General features: G+C 36.7%; 1 protein-coding gene across 5 annotated transcripts in view; it reads left to right on the top strand.

Moving 5' to 3' along the window:
- TMEM108 (transmembrane protein 108) overlaps positions 1-19573 on the top strand; it is a 366409-nt gene that overhangs the window by 5149 nt on the left and 341687 nt on the right. For all 5 annotated transcript variants that reach the window (XM_074195832.1, XM_074195824.1, XM_074195825.1 and 2 more), the window contains exon 2: positions 5825-5929. The gene's annotated coding sequence lies outside the window, so the exon portion shown is untranslated. The remainder of the gene's footprint in view (positions 1-5824; positions 5930-19573) is intronic.

A 19573-nucleotide genomic window follows, 5' to 3' on the forward strand; every position in this document is an offset into this window, starting at 1 on the left:
GGTCTCATGGAAAGAATTCATTCTAAGTCTGGACCAAGCACAAGTCATGATTCAGGAGTAATGATGCCTTTCAATCACAGCAATAGTTACTTCTTTAGGGCAGTTCATATTTTTGAGTCAGAGGTATCCAGGGCTCATCAGAGGATTCATTTTCCGTGCCCATCCAAATGATCTGATTACTGTTATCAGTGCGGAACCCAGCACCTACACTATTGAAGTTTCCAGCTGGCAGTGGGCACTGTGACTCTGACCTCTCTTCCCTTTTCCTGCCTTGCCATGTTGGATAGAGCACTGGCCCAGAAATCAGGAAAATTTGCATTCATTTCCCACGTCAGACAATTCCTTTGTCGGACTAAGTCCCTCATCTGCAAAATGGGGGTAAATAATAGTGCCTCTCTTGCAGATGGTTTATGAGGATTAAATGAGTTAAATATATTACTGTAAGCAATTATTAGTAGTAGTAAGATCATAGATATAGCCTGAAAGTGACTGAATGATCCAATCTCATTGATTTACAGAAGAGAAAACTGAAATCAAGAGAACTGGGGGAGTTTTGCCAGAATCATCCAAGTAACTGAGTTGGATTAGAACCCAGGTCTTCTTTGACCAAATATAGAGCTTTTTCCAATTTTAACTAACTATATGATTTTGGGCATGTCACACTCATTCTGGGTCTCAGTTTCCTTATATGTAAATTAAAGAGATTAGATAAAATGGTGTCTAAGGTCCCTGCTAGCAGTATCACTCTGGAACTGAATGAATCAGATTATACTGATTATATTGAGGGATTTTTGAGGCCTCCAGGCATTTCTCATTGACAAGATATACTGGTAATGAGGAATAGAGTGTTTTGCCCCCTTGGCATTTAGGTGAAGCTTTTTGGCCCCTTCTCGGAATAATAATACATGAGATAAAATATATAGGATTACAAAGGAAATCGATTTTATAGAAATACATTTATGAAAATATTTTGTTAAAAGTTCACAGATCCTAGGTCAAGAATCCCTGGCTTTTCAGTTCTTCATATGTTTCAGCAAAGAGAAAAGAAAATGAATGCAAAGGGGATGATAGACATTATTCTGTCCCATACTTGGTGATATTACTTAGATATTTTATTTAAAAAATTAAAAATAAGCATTTATTTTTTTCTCTATCTCCCTTTCTTCCAGTGGGAAAAGAAGAAAAAAAATAAAACAAATGCCCAGATTGATCATGTCCAAAATTTCCATATTCAAATATATTTTAAAATATCTTCCTCTGGTTAAAATAATTTTGGGGGGAGGGGCAGCTGGGTGGTGCAGTGGATAGAGCACTGTCACTAGAGTCAGGAGGACCTGAGTTCAAATCCAACCTTAGACACTTAATTACCTAGTTGTGTGACCTTAGGCAAGTAATTTAACTCCATTGCCCTGCCCCCCCCCCCCCAAAGATAATTATTTGGAAAGTTTATCTGCATCATTGGTATGATAGAGGTCAAGGATTCTGGGGATTCATGAAGCAACTGTGATACCCCTCAGGGCAATCTTTTAGCTTAAGAAAGGTTTAAAAAACTGGAATTGAAGCTGTAAGCTTACCTTAGACCTGATTCTCTTTAGAGAGATTTTAAACCTAGAAGCTTTCTAAGTATAATTACCTAATTTGTGGGAATTGCTGGGCAACCAAGGATGTGAGCAGCATACTGAGTAAGTGGACTGGATATATCTGAAGATGATCTGAGATCTTAGACTCTTAGAATTTTAGATGGAGAACAGCATCTGCAAGATCATTTTCATGGGACTCCTCCATCTCTAAAAATCTTTGATTTAAATGAAGTATGTCCAAGACCTTTATGAATTTCTCATTTGAAAAGTATCCATCTTGCAGGAATGAATATGAATGAATGAAGTTGAGATTTCATCAGGATGTCAAACTCCCAGTGCAGATTGTAATCCATCTAGGTAGGACTCAGTGGTTAAGCCTTGAGAAGCTGCCTGGAGGGCCCAAAGCTTAAATAACTTGCCCAAGATCATATAGCTAGTAAATATTCACTTCTATTAATGCTCTTCACATGGAATTAAAATAACTTTTCAATTTTTGACTTCTTTTAACTTGTGTTAAATATGTATATCTATGTTTGATCCCAACCACCTGCCCTTTTCACTTTTACTCCTTTCCTCCTACTAACCCTGGTCCCTGTCTCATTGCAGCCTCTAAGACTTCAGTCCTCTCCAGCCTATCAACTCCTTTCTGATTTGACTTCCCTCCCTATCCAATAAGGATTCCATTGTCAGCCACTTTGATATCCTTGTTAACACTCAGGTATTCTTCTTCTCTTTATTCTATTTACCCGGCCTTTCTATTCTCCCATCTTGGGGAAAGCCCACTCACTTTCACTTTCTTTGATTTTCTTCCAGGATACTTAGTGATTTTGAAGGGAGAGTCTTGAAAGCAATCCCATTTCTAATCCACATGGTCAAACCTTAACTAGGACAAATAGTGCTTTACCATTATTTGTTCTTTTCATTTTTAGTTTGATTCCTGTTCATTCCCAATGACAGATTTCTTACACCCAGGCCACACCTCCTCTGTAATTCTTAATTTTAATCTCGCTGAGAAGATGGAGACCGACTCTCCTCTTTCTGTCAATGGTGACCTAGAAGACTCAAACCTGTCTTTTTTTCTTTTTTGTTTGACTTCTGTCTTTCATTCTTTGAAGATATTCATTGTATTCTAAAGCTATGCAGTATCCTTAAAAGAATATTGGTGTTAGTGTGGTGTTAGAGTGATACTAGAGAGCTATTAAAATCTTAGTACAATTTCCCAGAGGCAAACCAACTTTCTCCTATTTTGTTATGTAACTTTTTCTTGCTTATCCTAAACATTCAAACCATTGTGGTTTTGTTTATTTTACCTCTGCCATATCCCTTTTTCTTCCTCTCTAATCCTATCCTTTAGCTATTCCATTGACACTGTGATTTGGAACCTCATATCTCTTCTGGCTTATTGTAATAATATTCTAACTGGTCTTCTCACCTTTATTCTCATACATTCTAATCCATCCTACTTAGCTTCACCAGAATAATCTAAATAAAACACAATTGAATTTTATCACCCTGCTCAATGACTCTTAGTTGCATCATCATCATCATCACTCACATATATAAAGCTTTAAGGTTTATAAAATGCCTTATTCATCATAATCTATTGAACTAGGCAGGCAACCCAGGGATTAAGCTCATCAATTGGATTTTAAGGCTCTTTATGATTTGACCTCAAACTTCTTTCATTTTTTTTCTCTTCTTAATGTATAGCTTGGCCAGAGAAGAATGTTTTCAGTTCCCCAGGTATGCCCCTTGTGTTTTCTTGCCACATGTACCTTTACTTTTGCTGTTCTTGCCAGAATGTCCTTTCTTTATCATCCCTACACTTTACCTGGCTCTGTCTTTCAACTGTCATAATAAATGAGTTAGTTTATTCTGCCTGAAATTAGAAGTCAGACCTAGAATCAGTGAGTCCAGTTTGCAAAGGTGAAGACTTAGGCTCAATGTTCAGGTGAAAAAAGCAACCCTCTTCACAATTAGAACTGACCAAAAGTGGAGTAAGTTGCCTTAGGAGGTAGGTTTACCCTTACTGAAGATCTTAGACTGAATCTGCAAGACCACTTGTTCAAATCTTACTTTTAGATACTTCTGGAAGTCATTTAACTTCTGTTTGCCTCAGTTTCCTCAGTGTAAAGTGGGGATAATAACTGCAACTACCTCACAGGTATGTTGTAAGGATCAGGCGATATACTGTTTGTAAAACTTACCACTGTGCTTGGCTCTATAGAAATGATTTTTCCTTTTTTTCCCTTATCAGGGAAGTGGTAAATAGGTTTCTGCTAGACTAGATAATCTCTTGTACCACTGAGTTTCTGGAAATTTCTCCCCTATTCTTCAAAGGTTCAGTTCCAAATGGCATCTCTTCCAAGAAACCTTCTCTCTCTTTTCCTCCTCACTTCTAGCCTGGTCAGAAGTCATCCCTTCTTCCTCTGAAGACACTCAGAATTTTGTTTGTACTTCTTATTGTCCTTTGATATCCTACCTTTTTAAAAATATTTGTGTCCACGTCTTTCCTTTGTTGCTAGATGGTAAGGTCCCAGAGAACAAGAATGAGGGTTTTCTTCTGTTGTGTTCCTCCATATCTTCTACAACAGGGTGGGCACTTGACTGTTTGTTGAATCAGTGAATGATGAACCCTTTAATCCCCTTTCCTCATTTTATAGAGGAAAAATCTTAGACCTAGAAACTGACAGTTGTTCGGTCTAAACTCGCACAAATGATTTGATGACAGAGCCCGGTCCAATCATTTGTATCTTGTGCTGCAGTTTTTATATTTTATTCTCAAACTTAAGAGATAACATATCATAATGAAAATATAATTAGACTCAAAATAAAAAATACAAACCTGGGTTTCAGTCTAGCCCACAGTACTTAGTAGTTATATGACTTTAGCTAAAGCATGTAAACTTCTACTAAAGCACCTAACTTGAGATTTCCAATCTGCGTATGTTTGCTCAGAGCTTGTGTGAGGACTAAATTAGACAATGTATCCAAAATGTAAATTTATATGTTCAGTGCTACAAGATGCACAGCTTGTGAGACATTGTATCTGTTAGCCTTGACCTTCTATGATTTTCCTTCATTCTGGAGACAGATTCACTCCACAATTTTCTTTGTAGTGCATCCCTGTTTTACCAAGTGACTATAGCCAGCATATTTTTATTTGGGCTGCTTTGAGTAATATTTCTGTACTTGTTCAGGGTCCTTTATGGAAAAATTCATTTTAATTTAGGCTAATATAAGTCATTGAAGTCTAGAATAATTTTAATGAATAAATAATAACTCAAGAATAATTTTATCATCAAAATTCCTTGATTTTTTAAAGCCTGGTTTTTCCATTTTTAGTACCTTTAGCTCCTTCAGTAATGACTGCAAATAACTTCCCAACTAGACTTCTGGACCCCCTTTTCTCTTCAAATTCTTATCTGTATTGGTATGAGAGTGAACTGTAGTCTTTTCTCAGCAAGGGAATAAAAATATTCACTTCTAAGGATTTTCAAATTAATCACTGTTTGGAAAACACTTGTGAATGAATGAAGAAATGAAATGGATATGGATTCTCTGAGGTTCCATATTTTTCTAGTCCTTTAGTGGAATCCTGCTGAGAACAACTCATCCACACTTCCTTATTCTGTGTAATTCTTGTCAAGACTGTTCCATAGGGGCGGCTAGGTGGCGCAATGGCTAAGCGCACTGGCCCTGGAGTCAGGAGTACCTGAGTTCAAATTCGACCTCAGACACATAATAATTACCTAGCTGTGTGGCCTTGGGCAAGTCACTTAACCCCACTGCCTTGCAAAAACTTAAAAAAAAAAAGACTTCCATAGAATAACCCATCCTATGTGCTAGAAGTTTTGATTATTTCATGAATATTGCTACACTCAATGAGCTTTCCATCATTAACCCTTCCCCCATTCTTAACATATACCAGCCTTGCCTCAAAGGGCTAAATGATAGTTTCTCTTTATCTGTAAAAGGATTAGGTTGAACCACATTCTTTCTCTACTTTTCTAAGGTCCTTTCCAGATACGAAATCTTATGAAATCGTATCTTGTCCCTGGACTAAATATGTTCTGTAAATTTTGGCTATTTGGGGATCATCTTCCATAATACATTCATGTCCAGACATAGCACATCCATTTAACACTTGTACTTGGAAATACCCCCGAGTATAACAAATTAGTTTGACTGGTGAATACCTCTTGCTATAGTTCCTTGATCACTCATTCCCTTTTGTTTTCCAGCATCTGGTTCAGCATGCGAGAAGCAGCAAGGAGTGAGGAAAAGCAGAACTAATGGGCCATGAGAATGTAAGCGTGTTTGAAGGCTGTCTTACATACCACTCCAGGGTAAGGCCACAAATAAATCTTTGCCATTGTTTCTCCTGCCTTCTTTGTAGTTGATAGCTATTGCCTCTCAGTATTTCCTTTGTGCTGGTATATCCCAGATGGCAAAATAATCTTGTTGTTGGGTTGTTGGTGGTCCTGAAAAATAATGAATTGGGTCATTTCTTATATATCATATGTAGCAATCATGAGCAGAAATCCTTGACCAAAGAAAGCCATAGTATAACATCTAGTCTCATCCATCATCAAAAACTGATTTTTTTATTAACTAATATATTTAGAATGTAGATGAGAATGAGAAGGACAGGTCCGAAACTTGGTGTAGGTTCCCTCTGGAAGGGTGGAAGAGATACTGTGACTGGGTCATGCCTCAGCGCATTTCTGGTAAATTATAAAGTTATAAAGACTGGGCAGAGTTTGCTTAGGACAAACACATCCATATAGCTTTATCACCCCATCATTACCACCTCCCCAGCTTTCAAGTTTTCCCAAATTGCCAACACCTCCACATCACATAATCTGCAGTCTGTTCCACATTAATCTCTTTATTCAGGAAGGAAATAATTTGCCAAATGAACGGCAGATATTCTAGGATTGGTGGCAGTGGTATTAGTCATACATCAACATTTTTGTTGGTTCAACTGTCTCCTAGGTTAGTAGAGAAGGAGAATCTTTTAAACTCTTCTTCATTATTCATGAGTTAGTTATTCCACTGAAATTATTGAGGGCTCATGAGAAAGAGAGGAAGTCTTCCCCTGTGTTGAGGGCACCCCTTGAGGCAAGCTTTTGGACAAGAGTGGCACAGGATGGGCAGGTTTGGAGGGATTGCAATCTGAATTAATTTAGGGAACATCCACAAGGATGAATTTGTACATCTATTAGAGTGTATCACAGTTCTTAGTGGAGATCTGTCTGCACTAAAAGATGTGGGGTTTTTATTGAAGATTACTTAGACCTGTGGGAGGATTTGATTACCTTCACATATCCTGACTTTGAATGTTGGCAAAAGTACAGATGGGAAGTAGTGGAGGAAGAGGCAACATCTGTTTGAGAGCATCAGCTTCTATGACTTGGGCTCTAAATTGACTCCTTGAAGAGAAAATTGGAAATTCATAAAAAGCCCAGGAGAGTGCCTCTTTTCATGATTAGCGTTGAGGAGTAGAAGGGAGTGAGATATTCATTTAGCTAAGACATCAGCTCGTATAAGGTTATTGGAGACACAAATGTGGCAGCACTTGGGCCAAATCTAGCTCCCCCATTCTATGCCTGAGAAGGAGGGTGGAGAGCAACAATGGAGGGTATTTTGGGAAACTACATGCACCAGCTTGGAGCTTGGTAATGAAGAAAACCCACCAAACTATAAAGATGATGAGGAATGAGGGATCTCTGGAGAGTTCCACAAATGTGCATTATTACAGTTTTGGATAGAAGTGCACGTGTTCAATTTAAACAACCCATTACACACCCAGCTGTGAACTCTAGGAGCAGGGAAAAGTCAAGGCTGACTGTGTTTGGAGACAAATCATAGTGTAGCTCCTAGGAGCTTGCTAAAGAAAGGACCCAGCCTTTGCCAGCTTTTGGCATCAAAGTTGGACATGATAGCTCTCTATTCCCCACCGCCCCCAGTGGCTCTTGTTTATCTTGGAGTTTTAAAAATAACTAAGAATTACATAGTATCAGACAGGAATACTAAGACTGATACTCTTTATTCAAAATTATTGCAATACTCTCTTAGTGGGAGTGCTTGGTAGAGGGAGATCTTTATCAAGTCATGTAGCATGGATCTAATCATTAGCAAATGGGGGGGGCGGGGAAAACAGCTGCAGGGGCCCTTGGAAAGTAGTGTTTGAGACCCTACAGATGATGTAGTAATCTCTAGCTGAGCACCAAAGTAGGTAAATTATAGTCCTGACCCTGGGGGTGGTTTATGCCTGTATAGAAATCATTGAATTCCACTTAGTGTTTCAGTTTACTCTTCTGTCAAATGGGCATATGAGCATTGACTTGAAATAATTAAAGTTATAATTATAGTAATATTTGCTATACATTAATGTATTATTTATAGTAACTGATAGAATATTATAACTACTATATAGTAACTAATACTTATAAGAGTGCTTTTCTAAGCTGGTAAGAAATAATATCTGTTATAAAGCTCACATTCTCAAGAATAAGATGAATTAGTAAAACCCTTTAGTCATTTGTAGTGGCATCTGCTGAGCAGATTGGAAGAGAAAAAAGGAGAGGAAGCTGCTCCTTATTAGGAGTATTGTAGAGGTATTAGACTGCATTAAATTTTAAAACTAAGTGAGTATATGACCCACAGATATCCTTATATATATATGGATCAGTGGCCCCCATTTGAATTTGAGGTTAACACTGCTGTTATACAGGGTATTCCTATTCAGGTGCATGTTAGACTAATGGCCTTTGATTCCATTCCAACTGAGATAATTGATTTTGTGTTTCAATTTTTGTGACAAAATATAGCGTAATTTTATAACAAAATGGTAGAATATAACTGTGAGATGCTATTCACCATTTGATTTTAGTCTATTATTTCATAGCTATTTAGCAAAAGCTACTTTGTCCTATTTAAGTAATGAATCTCTTGAAGAAAGTCTGACATGTGTGCCAGAGAAAGAGTTTATTACTAAAAAGAACTTTTCTTGAGTTAGAAGAACAAGACCTAATTTTTCATACTTTAATTCAACCTCTGGTGGTCAGGCGTATGATCAGAGGCAAAGGGGAAGAGGAATTTCTTTGGTTCTTCAAATATCTTTGCAGCTAGAGGTTATGGATGGGCATGAAACTTGTTTTGGAACAGAACAGAATGGAGAAAAGCTGCAATGATAGTTCATCTTGGATTTTGACATCATCTTTATTCATCAAACTAGAAATTTTAGAAATGTAGTATGGTTATTATATAATATAATAATATAATAAATCTTCTCTAATATTACATAGTGAGAGAGATCATATCTGGACCAGTTGGGCAGGATAAACATTCCTTCTTTTCCTCATCCTCTTCACTTTTATATTTTGGCAGATTCTATAGTTTTCTATTTATATATAGATATTATTTCTAATTAGTATTCTAAAGCTTTAATGTCCAAATATTAATAATTCAAATTTTCCTATTGATTGACAAACCAGAAAGACCTCTCCAGGACAATGGAAACTTTTTATTTTCTTTTGTGTGACCAGTCAGGTATATGAAGAGCATATACATATTTTTGTGTGCGTGTGTATATATATATATATGGTAAATGCAGACATATACATAAATTTGTATCATATATATTATATACCTCTGCTAAGTAAAGAATTCTAAATTCTTTTAGAATTTAGAGAAAAATAGTTAAACTCAGTTTAATGGAGAGAGGGTTTGATAGATGCTCTTATGAGTAGATTTTTTTCCTTTAAAATGAGATTTTTTTTTATTAGAATGCAGTGTGGCATTTTATATAAGATCTTTCCTGATTTTTCTCCTACCTCATGCATGAAAACTACTTTATATTCAATTTAACTTGCTTATATTTTGCATTTACTTTTTTTTTGGAAATTGTATTTTATTTTTTCCAATTACATGTAAATAGAGTCTTCAACATTCATTTTTTAAATAAGACTTTGAATTCCAAGTTTTTTCCCTCCCCCCCCACAGCAACAGGTAATCTACTATAGGTCATACATGGGCAAATGTGTTAACATTTCCACATTAGTCATGTTGTGAACGAAGAAACAGAACAAAAGGGAAAAGACACAAATGATACCGAAAAACAAAGGGAAAATAGTACCTTTGATCTGCATTCAGCCTCCACAGTTCTCGATGTGGATGGCATTTTTCCATCATGTATTTTGAATTGTCTTTGATCACTGACTGTATTGCTGAGAACTAAGTCTATCACAGTTGATTGTCACACAATAGTTGCATTCACTTCTCTGTATATGCGTTCTAACTCTGAGCTCCTTGACAGCTGGATTACTTTTTTTGTTGTCTTTGTATTCCCATAGGTTGCCATAGTGTCATGTACTTCATATTTATCTTAAACATTTTTATTTATTTTATTCAGAACCTAAGAAATAGAACAAGCATTTCCATATTACAGTAGAAGAGGAAAAAAGATGGTTGTACATGAAACTGCAAGTCTATCATATCCAATTTACTGTTCCTTGGAATATATGTATAAAAAGTTAGCATGTAACTTTTTTCCTTTTCTTTCTTCCTTGAACCATCCCCCACTCTCCCCATGGAGATTCCCATTTGACACAAATATGTAAGAATGTGTATGTAAAACCATTCTATTTGTACTTTCTTCATATATCCTTTGTAGTTAGAGTGTTTATAATAGTTAAAAATGATATAATCACTCACAATTATTCAATTTAATTGACATTTAAGAACTTAATACCTGTTTGTTGGATGATTTATTCCTAAATGTAAATTTACATGTGTAAATGTAAAAGTATATGTTCCCAAATGCAAAATATATGTGTGCACATATATTTGCACATGCATGTATAGGGACATGCGATGCCTGCATATGTACATGCATTTAGGAGTTGGATAGATCTTTAACTCAAGAGTAAATCCATCCAAGATGAGGGTCCATGGATAGATTTTAAGGGATTCATGAACTTGAACAGGAGAAATTTACCACTGTACTTTTTACTAATCTGTAATTAAAATATAGCAGGTCCTTCAGATATATGCATGCAGCATGTGGTATACATACATAAAATCACACATACATTTCTAAAAAATATTATTCTATGGAGGAGTCTATGGGATTCACTTTATTGCCAGAGTCAGGACAAAAAAAATGTTAAGAAGCCCTGATCTGGAGGAGGGACTCCGTTTATTTTTCATAATTTTGAGTTGGAAACAACTTTATTTGTCTGTTCTATGCCCTCTTAATTATTGTAGAGGAATTTTCTTGTTCCTTGTTAGTTATCTGTTCTTGCTTTGGTGTCTGTTTTTAAAATAGAATTTAAATGTAGAATAACACTTTTATTTGGCATTACTGGAGGGTGTGGTATTCCAATGGATTTACATTTTCCAGATAACTCAAGCTCATCTTTAGACTTCTCAATTTTAAAATAATTTTTAAGCACTTGAGATGGAAATCTTCCACAATAAATTGCAGATTTTCAACTTTCTGTATTTGCCTTTATCTTCTTTGTCCCTTATTTTCTTATAAGTTCTTGCTGCTGTCGTTGTGTTTGCCTTTAGAGGCTTTTTCTTTCTTTTTAAATTTGTGGTTTGTAATCTGGAGTTACTTAAGAAACTAGCTAATTATACCTAATTATACCTTGTAGAATACATCTTAAAAAAATCAGAGTAAATGGGCTTCTAGTGAAGACCTGAGTGTTTATTGGAAACAAAATGTGTGAGCCTCAGAGCTGGAAATTGGGGAAATCTACTCAAGGGTTTAAATCTGGGCTAAACTTTTCCCTCCAGGCCGACTTATCCACTCCCTTAGTATGATTTATGATTGCACTTTTAGGAAGGCAATGACAACAACAATGTTGAGGACAGAGCAGTGATGCTAAACATGAAGACAACATTAATTTGGATGGAAAGAGATGCTTAATTTTCTCCCCTGGTTAATAAAGTTATTGTATATATCTATGTGTGTTTAACACAAAAACTTAGAGCTTCCTTAGAGGTCATCTAGTTCCATCTCCTCATTTTATTTATAAGGAAACAGATACCCATAGAGTTTAGTAACATTTTTAAGTCCACACAGTGACAGATCTGATATTTGAACTCAGGTCTTCTGATTGCATATCTGGCATTCTTTTAAAAAAGTTTCCCCCCCCCCCATTATCAAAAATTTATCTTCTTTACCTCCCATCTTCCTCTCATTGGGAAAAATAAGAAAAAAGAAAAACAAAATCCTTGTAACAAAAATCCCTAGTCAAGGAAAACAAATCCCCATGTTGACCATGCCCCAAAATCCAGATCTCATTTTGCCTCTGAGCATCAGCCAGACTGATCAGATGAGTTGCCTGCTTCTTCATCCATCCTCTGAAACTGGTTTGTGGTTTTCATTGGTCAGAATCCTGAAAGTCTTTCAGCATTCTTTGTCTTCACAAAGTTGTTATGAATTAATTATTCTCCTGGTTCTGCTTGCTTCACTCCATATCACTTCACATAAGTCTTCTCAGATTTCTCTGAAACTGTCTCCTTCATCATTTTCCCCTGGACCTTTCATTTCATTCCTATACTGCTGTTTGTTCAACTATCATCAGCAAACACTGTCTTAATTTTCAATCGTTTGTAACTTGAAAAAAAAAAACCCTATAAAAATGTTTGTACATACGGACCCTTTTTCTCTTTCTTTGATCACTTTGAGGCATACTAGGCTTCTCTGGATCAAAAAACCTGTTTCATTCAGTAATTGGGGAGGAGGGATTTAGCTCTAAGCCGCTTTGCTGCTGTAATCCACAGCTTCACCAAGAGTGTAGACCCCCCAGAGGCCTCTTGCGGCTATTTCTTCCTCAGGAACCTCTGTTTTCTTCAAGGGAATCTTACTTTAAAATAAAGTGCAGATGTGAGGGTTACCCACATTCTAACCTGGGCATGATTTATCCATTCAACTCTCGTTTTGCTTCCTGGTCCATGGCTATGTTTTATATGATTGAGTTTTTTTTAAAAACAATTGAAGTGTTTTATATATGTCTATCCTTTAACACATAGTGTATGGTATTATAGGGAAGACTTATCTTTAAATCTGAGTGTGTGACCTTAGACATATCACTTGATACTTCTATGATCCACCTATCTAAGAGGAGAAGTTGCAGTCATGGTCCCATTCTGCTTTAGGAGAAGGAGTTTTCTTATTGGAAGCTCTCTACACTTGGAAGCTCTCTACACTGAAGAGATCATCTATTCTGAGATATCTACTGTCATAAACAATGCTAATAAAAGCATTTTCCAGATAAGCTAAAAAGACCATTTCTCAGATAACTTTCTGGTATATGCCTCCAATTCATAACCCAGAGTTTCTTTCCTCCTAGGTTTTTGGGTTCCCACTCTCTTTGTTTGGCCTATAAAGACTGGTGGCATGCACTCCTCACAATGAGACCCCAGATGGTCAGGAGCCCAATTTCCTACTGGGCCCTGCCTCTTCCATGAACTTGGCAACTTAAGGAAACAGGACTTGTGAAACTGCTTCACTCTCTGTGGCGTCTGCCTAGCTCAGAAATTGCCAGGGCCCCAACTGAGTACATTGTCTACAAAATCTTTGCTCTTTAATCAGAAGCAACCAATCTGTCTCTTCTCATTTGGTCAGTTCAGGCTTTGATTTTTAGTGACCAAGTTTGCTTCAATAGCATGTCTCTCTCGGAATTGCCGGGAGCTTGACAAATGGGCTGGAAGAGGCTCAAGAGCATTTCCACCGGTAACCAAGAGCAGTTTCAATCATCTCGGGATTTGATCTTCTAGAAAGACACTATTAAGTCCGAGATGCTAGTGTCAGAGAAGAGAACCTCTAAAGTAGAAGTATTACATGGTCAGGTCATCAGGAAAACCCTTAAGCCCCCGGAAGAATTTTTACATAAGTTTGGTTTGTTACTCTTACAAATATTAATTCCTTTAGTTATCAGGGGATGATTCCAATTAGTACAAATGGCATTGGGGAGTATTGAAGGTGGGGGAGGGGAGGTAAGGAGAGAAACTGACTTGAATATTGAAATGGAAATAAAAAAAAATAACCTTCAGGTGAAGTCATCAAGCTAGGTCTGTTTTGAGGAGTTTTATCAGTGTAAGATTGTGTGGAATGAGAAATGAGAGGAGAGAGAGAAAAACAGAGACAGACACAGAGGGGCAGAAACACACACACACACACACACATACAAGAGGCAGACAGAGAGAAAGACAGAGAAACAACAGAGACAGAAAGAGTTTGGGGGTCTGAAGTCATCACTTGGCATAGATTTGAGGGAGAGAGAAATGTTAAAACTGGATCAAACCCAATATCTTCTTTTTTTATAGGTGAGGAAACTTCAGTGGGACCCAGAAAGGGACTGGTTCAGGTTACTAAGAGGCCTCCATTATACTAGAGCATCTCAGTCCATTTCTTTTGACCACCTTAATTCTCCCTTCCTTCTGCCTCATTTTGAGTGGGAATGTCCCCTTAGCATTCTCCTCTGTTTTGTCCTTCTTTCTTGCCAGACTAGAATACAGAGTAGTATATAGAGGGAACATGCACAATGGGAGTGGAACCTGGGAGGGAGAAATCTGACTCAGTATAGAGATGGCATAGTCAGAGCTAGGAACATGACAGAGGAGGAATATATTTTTGTTTCTTTATTTGAAATCTGCTTTTATACTCATTCTAGTCTGTGACTGGTTTAGATACTGGAAGAACCATTGATATGGCTACTAAGGAACTCTTACAAGGATTGGAGTCTGCAGGGACAAGAGACCAACTGACCACTAGCTGACAGATCTTTGAACACTGAGTCAAAGTCCAGAAAACCAGAGTTCTGGTCTCACCTCTGACATTTTTTGGCTGTGTAACACTAGGAAAGTAACTTAGTCACTCAGGGTTCTCTGAGGTTAAATTGCAGATAAAGTGCTAACCTGTTGAAGGAGGAAATTCATTATTCCAGAGAGATCAAGGGTCTGGTCCTCCTACCCGTCTCACTACACATAGAATTCTGCTCAGAGAAAATGCCAGAGATGGATAGAAAGTGAGTTAAAGACAAAACAGTATCTCCTCTCAGATAACTTCTGCCACTCACCTTTCACAGGCATCATATTAGGAGAGAGCCTACTTTTTACCAAGGCTAACCCCTTCCATTCAAGTAATCCCATTTCTTCCTGTTTTCTCCAACCAACTAGCCACTCTCTCATGGCTTCTCTGTCACTTCTTTTCAATCTTTACCTGTCTTCTGGTTCATTTCCTACTACTTAAAAACGCACCCATTTCTCCTGCATTCTGAAAAAAAAATCCACATTTGATCCTTCCATCCTTCCTTACTTTAAACCTCTATTTTTTTCTGCCCCTTGAGGCTAAATTCCTTGAAAAGACCATGTAGTTAAGTGCCTCTACTTTCTCTCCTTTTACTCTCTCCTTTTAAAAAAATAATTTATTTTTTCAACTACATGCAAAGATAGTTTTCAGCATTTAGTTTTTTGTAAGGTTTTGGGTTTCACAATTCCCCGCTTCCCTGACAGAGAGCAAACTAATATAGATTATACATGTATAATTATGTTAAATCTATTTTCATATTAATTATGTTCTTTCATTCTCTTCTTAACCCCTCACAATATGACTTCTGACCTCATTACTCCACCTTCTCTTAGCTGCTAAAGCCATTGTCCTTTTCCCGATTTTCATTCTCCTTTCATTCTCTGAAACCTTTGACAGGTTGATTCCTTTGTCCTCCTTAATATTCCCCTCTTTCTAGGTAGGTATTCAGGACACTACTTTCTCCTGGATTCCCTCCTCTCTCTCTCTCTCTCTCTGACTACTCCTTCTCAGATTCAATTTTCAGATCCTCAACCAGATCATTCCCTCTATCCTGTAGATGTTCCACAGGGTGTTTTCCTGAACCCTCTTTTCCCTCTCTAGTATTTTTACTTGTTGATCTCATCATTTCCCATAGATTTTAATCATATTTTCTGTGCTAATGATTCTCAAAACTATATATCCTACTCTAACAACCTCTCTGCTGACCTCTAATCTTGTATCTCCAAATCCCTTTCAGACACCTTGAACTGTATGTCTGCTTGACATCGGAAACTCAACATGTCCAAATTGGAATTCATTTTTGCAGTTTAGTGACACAGTGACACAGGCCTCCTTGCTCTAACATAATCAAGACTCTTGCTCTCTTGCCTCTGGGCATTTTCTTTGATTGTCCTCCATGATGTCCTCAATGGTCTCCTTCATCTCTGCCAGTTGGCTACACTGACTTGTTTTATGTCCCAGTTAAAATCTTCTCTTTTATTATATACTTTCTCAATCTCTCTGAATTATAATGCCTTCCCTTGTTTAATTATTTTCTATTTAGGCTATTTATACTTTTCTTTGTATATATTTGTTTGTTCTCTCCTCCATTAGATTACATATTCCTTGAGGGCAGTGACTATATTTTACCTCTTTTAATCTCCCCAGAATTTGGCACAATTCTTGGGTGTTTAGCCACATAGTAGGTTCTAGGAAATACTGATTGATTGAATGATTGAAAGAAAAGGAGATAGCTGGTGACATCTGCCTCTATTTCTTTCTTGAGAAATCTTGAATTTCAAGAGGGGAAGATTTTGATGATTATTTTCTTTTACAACAGGCAAATAAAGACTGCATTTCATGTCCCTAGTTCTGACACCTACTCATCCTTCTGCTTTGTCTCTTTGTCTCTCTCTGTGCCTCCACCACTTGACTCTTGTGCCTTTTCTGGGAAATGTTTTCTGATTTTCCTAAATTGTTGGAGCTCTCTCATTCAAGTCTCTTCCCACAAACATGAGACACACACTCTTTTGGGCATGGGGCTTGATATCCCCAGAACCTAACTCATTAACTTGAGCCTAGTTGACATTTAATACCTCCTCATTGAAGTGTGCTGTACCTATACTTGTGTGTATGTGAGAACAGACAGACATAGACATGTGGAAAGAAATGAAATGAGAGAAAGTGGAAGAGGAATACAGAGAGAGGGATGGAGGGAGAGTTGAAGGAGAAATGATATAAAAGAGAGTGAAAGAGAGAGAGACAGAGAGAGATGAGATGTGAGAGAATGAAAGAGAGAGACACACACACACACAGAAAAAGAGGAAGGGAAAGATGAGAAATGAGAGAAAAAATGAAGGAGAAATGATATGTGAAAGAGAATGAAAAAAGATATATAGAGAGAAATGAGACGAGAGAAGGTAAAAAAGGGAGATACACAGAGGAGGGAGAGATGAAAGAGAGAAATGAAAGAAATGAAGGAAAAATGATATGAGAGAGAGTGAATGACAGAGACAGAGATGAGATAGTGTAAAAGAGATAGAAAGAGAGGAGTCTCCCATGTTCAATAGTAAATATATGAAAAAACCTGAACACATTCTTCTAATTGAGAAAACTGCTTCCATAGAGTTAGCAAGCATCCTTTTGGGCTAAAAGCCAAGGTATGAGGGCTATATTCCCCACACATATTCTCAACTTTTCCATCTGTCAAAACATGATTATCTGGGCCACCTGTGTATCCCACAGGAATAATGGCTAGGTGGATGAGTAAATGTTGAAAGACATTTGGAGATCCACTGATGAGTCTTGTTAACAGCCACATTTTTATTCTGATTCAGACAAAAAAGGAAAGTAAATTGGCTTATTACTCCAAAATAAATTCCATCTAACCGTTGATTTCCTTGGGATTAGAGCTTTATTCAGACAGCTTCCCCCCCCCACACACACACCTTTAGAGGGAAATTATCATTTGAACAGATTATTTCTTATATTTCCAAATACAAATGTAGGAATCTTTGTCTTTACCCATGTCTGATTTTTCTCTGAAGACAGATGACCCAAACTCCTGAATAAAGCAGGTTGAGTTAACTAATTACTTACAGCATAGGCAGTCTGGAGTTCAATGACAATTTGAGGATCAGATCTTGGATTTCTAAGCCCAGACTGTTTGTATCCCATTTAAGTCAAACAAAGGAAATCTGAATTTACTTCATGCTAAAAGGAATGACCTTGAGATTGACCACTGGAACTTGCAGTCCAGAAAAAGACCTTTTTATGGTCAGGAAGGATCAGTGTTGAATTTTTGACCCTGGTACAAACATCAAAGGTAAAAATGATAAGATAACTCACCCCTGGCTGATATTCCTCATTGTCTTCTAACTAGAATGCAAAAATGGAAACAGTGGTGAGAAAAGATATGGGGTTGTTACTACAGTTAAATGGATAAAATGTAACTGAGCATCTTGGAGAAAAATAAAATGTGAACAAGAAGTTTAGAAACATTGATGACATTCTCACTATCTACAATTTTATAAAAAAAATACAGTAACCCCTTCAAAACATCCCTAAAACAAACCAAAAAATATGCCAAAATGTTGTTTTGGAAAAAACATTGATCCTGAGGTATAGATTAAAAATAATGATGCACAGGACTATTTACTGAAAGGACCTTTAAAATTTTTAAATCATAAAATCATAATCCCTAGAGTCAGGAATTGATGTAGATTCTTGATGTAACCCCTAGCCTAGAGCGCTTTTTCCTTAGTTTATTCCTGATCCTTTGCTTACTGAGATGGGCAAAAAGCTCATTGAGCATAAAAAATCAATTACTTTGATTGGGGCATCACTTAATAGTTAATAGTTAGAAAATGTTTGTATGCACATTAAAGAGACCAGAAGTTCTGAATAAATAGGAATGATCTAGGATTTTGAACCTAATGCCCCCCACTTATTATAAGGACTGATTTTATCCTTTCTTCTAGGATCATTTTATCTTCCTAATGAGGCTTTTTCCTTTTTTTAAAAAAAAAATTCTTCTTGCTAAGGGAGGAGAATCAGATTTACTTTACCCCTTGAGTCTTTCTTTTACTAGTACACTTCTATATATCAGTAAATTTATTTCCTTCTAGATTATACAATTCCTCTGTTCTAGGATATTTAGGAAAAAACCTGGCAGGTGCAGAGCATGATAGGGCTAAGATAATACCCTAAAGAATGTAATAGATTCACAAAAAAGTAGGAAAAGATATTCATTTAGTTCAAACATATTAAATAGATCCTCTAAGAGTCTGTATCATTAAAAGTTGACCCTTCTTTCTTTCCTTCACATCTAAGTCTAAGGAATAAAGAATTTTTTTAAAAAAATATTTCTTGCATTCAATATTTAGCAAGATATTTCTGTCCTGTGTTTTAAAAATAGTTTTTATAATATTTAGCACTATTTGCCCAAGAAACCTTGTTCTTCCTCCAAATATCCTGAAAATAAGTACAATGTCTTTTCTCTTCTTTATTCTGTTTGAAACCTCCTTATTTGACTCATGATAAAATCCTTTAGGCCCTTTGTATTGTCTATACATTTGAAGTAATCTCTTTTTTCCCCTGATGTTCCAAAGAATATTTTGGATTTTTTGTTTGCTTTTCCTGCTTGAGCTTAGAATAACTTTGCTATTTTTATTCCCCCTTTAGTTTGATTCTTTTGCTTTGGTCATGGTAGATATCATTTATGTTTATGGTTCTCTTTGAATTACTTTTTCCTTTGCAACAGGGTTCTTCACCTTTCTTGTTTCCTGGCCCCTTTTGACTGTATGAGAATCTTTTCTCAGAATCTTTTTTTTTTAGTTTTTACAAGGCAGTGGGGTTAAGTGACTTGCCCAAGGTCACACAGCTAGGTAATTATTATGTATCTGAGACTGGATTTGAACTCAGGTCCTTCTCAGAATCTTTTTAAATGAATAACTTCAAATGCATAGGATTATTAAAAAATCTAGTTATGTCAAAATGCACTTATCTATTTCCACAGCTGTCTGTGTTGTCTGTCTTTCAATCTATCTATCCATCCTTCTATCCATCTATCTAAGCCTAAACTTCTGAACCACCCTTGCTCTCCAGCCTTCTTTTTCAGAGACTCTGATTGTCCTCTTCCTTTACCTCCATAAAATAGAAGTCTCTTCAAGGCAGAGACTCATTT

The sequence above is a fragment of the Macrotis lagotis genome, chromosome 7 (genome assembly GCF_037893015.1).
Source record: "Macrotis lagotis isolate mMagLag1 chromosome 7, bilby.v1.9.chrom.fasta, whole genome shotgun sequence".
Classification (NCBI taxonomy): Eukaryota; Metazoa; Chordata; class Mammalia; order Peramelemorphia; family Peramelidae; genus Macrotis; species Macrotis lagotis.